At 44.2% G+C, this 6,019-nt stretch overlaps 1 non-coding gene across 1 annotated transcript; it reads right to left on the reverse strand.

Moving 5' to 3' along the window:
* Window positions 1–4,790: 4,790 nt before the first annotated feature.
* Window positions 4,791–4,980, reverse strand: LOC140287916 (U2 spliceosomal RNA). Its single transcript, XR_011911862.1, has one exon. It is a non-coding gene; the product is annotated as a U2 spliceosomal RNA (small nuclear RNA).
* Window positions 4,981–6,019: the final 1,039 nt, after the last annotated feature.

Consider the following 6,019-nt stretch of genomic DNA (forward strand, 5'->3'; position numbering starts at 1 on the left):
TCTGCTCTTGTGAAAAAGCAAACAGCGGTGCAGGATGGAAGTTTCTTTTAATCTGCTGAGAAAAGAGAGTGAATGCGAAGCAGACTTTAACACGGCTCTGGGAGCGAGCCGAGTGCGGGCTAACCAGGAGAATTGCTTGAAAGAAACGCGACACCGAATGAGCGGTCAGAACAAAGCCTCAATACGGTGTTCCTGTGGTGTTTTTATAAAATGCGGTGTAAAAAAAGGTGTGAATGCCCCATAGAAAACTAAAAGGTGGAGCGGAAGTGTTCGGCTGCAAGAAGGTGTGAATGTCCAACTATATTTGGTGAAAAGCAGGTGAAGCAAGGTCTGAATGCCCAACCTTACATCATCAAAAGCGAGATCAGAGGTTTTTGGCTGCAAGAAGGTCATAGTTTGCCAAAAGCGGGTAAGGTGCGAATGATCGGCTAAATATCAACAAAAGTGGGGGCGGAGGTCTTCGGATGCAAGTGGGTGTGAATATCCCACCATACAAGTATGGTGGAGAGGAAGCTGTGAATGGCCGACCATAGTTTGCAAAAAGCGGGTGAGAAAAGGTGCGAATGTCCAACCATACATGATCAAAACAGGGAGCGGAGTGTGTTTGGCTGCGACAAGGTGTGAATGTCCACCCATAATTAATGAAAAGCGGGCAACAAGTAGGTTCGAATGCCCAACCATACATCATCAAAAGCAGGAGTGGATGTGTTCGGCTACAAGAAGGTTTGAATGTCCGAGCATAGTTTGTAAAAAGCGGGTAAGAAAAGGTTCGAATGCCCGAACATACACCATCAAAAGAGGGAGCGGAGGTGTTCCGCTGTAAGACGGTGTGAATGTCCGACCATAGTTGGTAAAAAGCGGGTAAGAAAAGGTTAAAAAACCCGACTGTACACAATCAATAGCGGAAGCGGAGTTGTTCGGCTACAAGAAGGTGTGAAAGTCCACCAATAATTACTGAAAAATGGGTAAGAAAAGGTGTGAATGCCCAACTATACATCATGAAAAGCAGAAGTGGATGTGTTCGGCCACAAGAACGTTTGAATGTCCGACCATAGTTTGTAAAAGGCGGGTAAGAAAAGGTTCGAATGCCCGTACATACAAAATCAAAAGAGGGAGCGGAGGTGTTTCGCTGTAAGAAGGTGTGAATGTCCGAGCATAGTTTGTAAAAAGTGGGTAAGAAAAGGTTCGAATGCCAGAACATACACCATCAAAAGAGGGAGCGGAGGTGTTCCGCTGTAAGAAGGTGTGAATGTCCGACCATAGTTGGTAAAAAGCGGGTAAGAAAAGGTTCGAATGCCAAAATATACACCATCAAAAGCGGAAGCCGAGTTGTTCGGCTGCAAGTAGGTGTGAATGTCAGATCATAATTTGCAAAAAGCTGATGAGAAAGGTGTGAATGACCGACAATAATTGCTGAAAAATGTGTTAGAAAAGGTAAGAATGCCGGACCATTCATCATCAAAAGCGGGAGAAGAGGTGTTCGGCTGCAAGAAGCTGTGAATGTCCAGCCATAATTAGTCAAAAACGGGTACGAAAAGGTAGTATTGCCAGACCATAAATGATCAAAAAAGGGAGCGGAGGTTTTTCGCTGTAAGAAGGTGTGAATATCCGACCATAATTGGTAAAAAGCGGATAAGAAAAGGTGCGAATGCCCGACAATGTATGATCAAAAGAGGGAACGGAGGTTTTCGGCTGCAAGAAGGTCTAAATGTCCAACCATAATTTGTAAAAACCGGGGAAGAAAAGGCTCGGAAGCCCAACTATACACCATCAAAAGCGGGAGCGGAGGTGTTCAGCTGCAAGAAGGTGTGAATGTCCACCCATAATTCCTCAAAAATGGGTAAAAAAAAAGGTGCGAATGCCCAACCATACATCATCAAAAGCAGGACTGGATGTGTTAGGCTACAAGAAGGTTTGAATGTCCGAGCATAGTTTGTAAAAAGCGGGTAAGAAAAGTTTCGAATGCCCGAACATACACCATCAAAAGAGGGAGCGGAGGTGTTCCGCCATAAGAAGGTGTGAATGTCCGACCGTAGTTGGTTAAAATACCCGACTGTACACAATCAATAGCGGGAGCGAATGTGTTCGGCTACAAGAAGGTGTGAATGGCCGACCATTTTTTGTAAATAGCGGGTAAGAAAAGGTGCGAATGCCCGACAATGTATGATCAAAAGAGGGAGCGGAGGTTTTCGGCTAAAAGAAGGTCTGAATGTCCAACCATAATTTGTAAAAACCGGGGAAGAAAAGGCTCGAAAGCCCGACTATACACCATCAAAAGCGGGAGCAGAGGGGTTCAGCTGCAACAAGGTCTGAATGTCCATCAATAATTGCTAGAAAACATGAAAGAAAATTTTCGAATATCCAACCGCACATGATCATAAGTGGGAGAGGAGGTGTTCAGCTGCAAGAAGGTGTGAATGTCCACCCATAATTCCTCAAAAATGGGTAAAAAAAAAGGTGCGAATGCCCAACCATACATCATCAAAAGCAGGACTGGATGTGTTAGGCTACAAGAAGGTTTGAATGTCCGAGCATAGTTTGTAAAAAGCGGGTAAGAAAAGGTTCGAATGCCCGAACATACACCATCAAAAGAGGGAGCGGAGGTGTTCCGCCATAAGAAGGTGTGAATGTCCGACCGTAGTTGGTTAAAATACCCGACTGTACACAATCAATAGCGGGAGCGAATGTGTTCGGCTACAAGAAGGTGTGAATGGCCGACCATTTTTTGTAAATAGCGGGTAAGAAAAGGTGCGAATGCCCGACAATGTATGATCAAAAGAGGGAGCAGAGGTTTTCGGCTAAAAGAAGGTCTGAATGTCCAACCGTAATTTGTAAAAACCGGGGAAGAAAAGGCTCGAAAGCCCGACTATACACCATCAAAAGCGGGAGCAGAGGGGTTAAGCTGCAAGAAGGTCTGAATGTCAATCAATAATTGCTAGAAAACATGAAAGAAAATTTTCGAATATCAAACCGCACATGATCATATGCGGGAGAGGAGGTGTTCAGCTGCAAGAAGGTGTGAATGTCTACCCATAATTCCTGAAAAATGGGTAAAAAAAGGTGCGAATGCCCAACCATACATCATCAAAAGCATGTGTGAATGTCAGATCATAATTTGCAAAAACCTGATTGTGTGCAGCTGAACACCTCTGCTCCCGCTTTTGATGGTGTATAGTCGGGCTTTCGAGGCTTTTCTTCAACGGTGTTTACAAATTACGGTTGGAAATTCAGACCTTGCAGCTGAACACCTCCGCTCCCTCTTTTGATCATACATTGTCGGGCATTCGCACCTTGTCTTACCCGCGTTTTACAAACCATGGTCGGACTTTCACACCTTCTTGTAGCTGAACAACTCCGCTCCCGCTATTGATTGTGTACAGTCGGGTATTTTAACCTTTTCTTACCCGCTTTTTACCAATTATGGTCGGACATTCACACCGTCTTACAGCGGAACACCTCCGCTCCCTCTTTTGATGGTGTATGTTCGGGCATTCGAACTTTTTCTTACCCACTTTTTACAAACTATGGTCGGACATTCAAACCTTCTTGTAGCAGAACACATCCACTTCTTCTTTTGATGATGTATGGTTGGGCATTCGCACCTTTTCTTACCCATTTTTCAGGAATTATGGCTGGACATTCACACCTACTTGCAGTCGAACAGCTCTGCTCCCACTTTTTATTATGTTTGGTTGGATATTCGAACCTTTTCTTAACTGCTTTTTACAAACTTTGGTCGGACGTTCACAACTTCTTACAGCCGAACACCTCCGCTTCCGCTTTTGATGGTATATATTCGGGCATTCGAACCTTTTCTTACCCGCTTTTTACCAACTATGGTCGGACATTCACACCGTCTTTCAGAGGAACACCTCCGCTCCCTCTTTTGATGGTGTATGTTCGGGCATTCGCACCTTTTCTTACCCGCTTTTTACAAACTATGGTCGTACATTCAAACCTTCTTGTAGCCGAAAACCTCCACTCCCTCTTTTGATCATACTTTGTCGGGCATTCGCACCTTTTCTTACCCGCTTTTTACAAACTATGCTCGGACATTCAAACCTTCTTCTAGCCAAACACATCCACTCCTGCTTTTGTTGATGTATGGTTGGGCATTCAAACCTACTTGTTGCCCGCTTTTCATTAATTATGGGTGGACATTCACACCTTGTCGCAGCCAAACACCTCCGCTCCCTGTTTTGATCATGTATGGTTGGACATTCGCACCTTTTCTCACCCACTTTTTGCAAACTATGGTCGGCTATTCACAGCTTCCTCTCCACCATACTTGTATGGTGGGATATTCACACCTACTTGCATCCGAAGACCTCCGCCCCCACTTTTGTTGATATTTAGTCGGTCATTCACACCTTACCCGTTTTCTTGCCGCCAAACACCTCTGATCTCGCTTTTGATGATGTAAGATTGGGCATTCAGACCTTGCTTCACCTGCTTTTCACCAAATATAGTCGGACATTCACACCTTCTTGCAGCCGAACACTTCCGCTCCACCTTTTAGTTTTCTATGGGGCATTCACACCTTTTTTTACACCGCATTTTATAAAAACACCACAGGAACACCGTATTGAGGCTTTGTTCTGACCGCTCATTCGGTGTCGCGTTTCTTTCAAGCAATTCTCCTGGTTAGCCCGCACTCGGCTCGCTCCCAGAGCCGTGTTAAAGTCTTCTTCGCATTCACTCTCTTTTATCAGCAGATTAAAAGAAAGTTTCATCTTAGGCTCCCTGAAACTTCCATCCTGCACCGCTGTTTGCTTTTTCACAAGAGCAGAGGAGAGCGCACCGTTCCCAGCGGCACTGCAGTACCGGGTCGATGCTTGGAGTGAACGGAGCAAGCTCCTTTTTCAACTCCTATTGATAAAAATCCATTTAATATGTAGTCTCGCATAGAGGACATATCAGACATTAAACTGATAAGAACAGATACTACACTTGATCTTAGCCAAAAGGCAGAGAAGCGATAACTGTCCACTGGTTCACGTCCGAGGGCCCTTCCTGGCACAATGCGCACTTGTAGCGGTGTTCTTTTTATGGCCATAGTGTCACTTTGCACCTCCGCCCACCCGCTGCACTGAGCACTCTTCAGCCCTTTTAAATGGTCTAACTTTACACTACCACACGCTCCAGCGAGCACCATTCAAGCAACAACTTTGCACTCCAGCTTCGAACATCGGCACAGTCGCAACAAGTAAGGCGACTCTACTCAGAGAAGTCACTCTGCACAGTAACAAGATTTCTTTTGCACAGACAGAAAGGGCTTCATCCGCAAAGGTAAAGCCTGCCAAAAATAGAAACAACTCATTAGTGCTGCTCAACGTTGTACTTTGCAGTAAAAGAAAGAGCAAATCTAAAGTTTCAGGAATCCGAGAATAAGCTTACTTTCATGAGTTCTTCACGATTTCGGATTTTGCTATAAAATGAATTCCTTCACTCAAACTAAATTAAAACTGCTAAACTGCTAATCTGTTACATACAAGGCAGATGTCAAATTCACCGAAATAGGATCTAAGGGTATTTGGCCAATCGAGCTGTAGCAGCTTCGGTAAAAGTTTGTGAATAAAGGTGTGCGCACACATAGTGAGTTGTAGGAAAATAGGCAGGGAGCAATGCCGGCTGGGGTATTTGTTCTTGTATGTTGTCTGACTGTTTGATTTGAATGTGTTGTGTAAGTGTCCTGTTGAATGTTACATGTTTGGGCTTTGACACGCTTCACTGTGGTTGTTAACTGTGTGGTGTGTCCTGAAATGTTATATGTTTGGGCTGTGTGACATGCTTAATGCTTTTCAGTAGCAACCCACTTATTCATATATAGCAACTGACAACATAAGAAGTCCGGACATACTTTGATAGTAGTTGTAGAAGTATCCTTATTGATAATAGATAAACTAATTCATAGTGATAGAACAGTAGATGAACAGGTGCCTGCACATGTCTCATGAAAATAAAATGGGTGTATGATTGCTGACGGCAGAGCAATACTGCCAAACTTATGAGTTCTTGT

Source organism: Leuresthes tenuis, unplaced genomic scaffold (assembly GCF_036924035.1).
Source record: "Leuresthes tenuis unplaced genomic scaffold, fLeuTen1.0.hap1 SCAF_177, whole genome shotgun sequence".
Classification (NCBI taxonomy): Eukaryota; Metazoa; Chordata; class Actinopteri; order Atheriniformes; family Atherinopsidae; genus Leuresthes; species Leuresthes tenuis.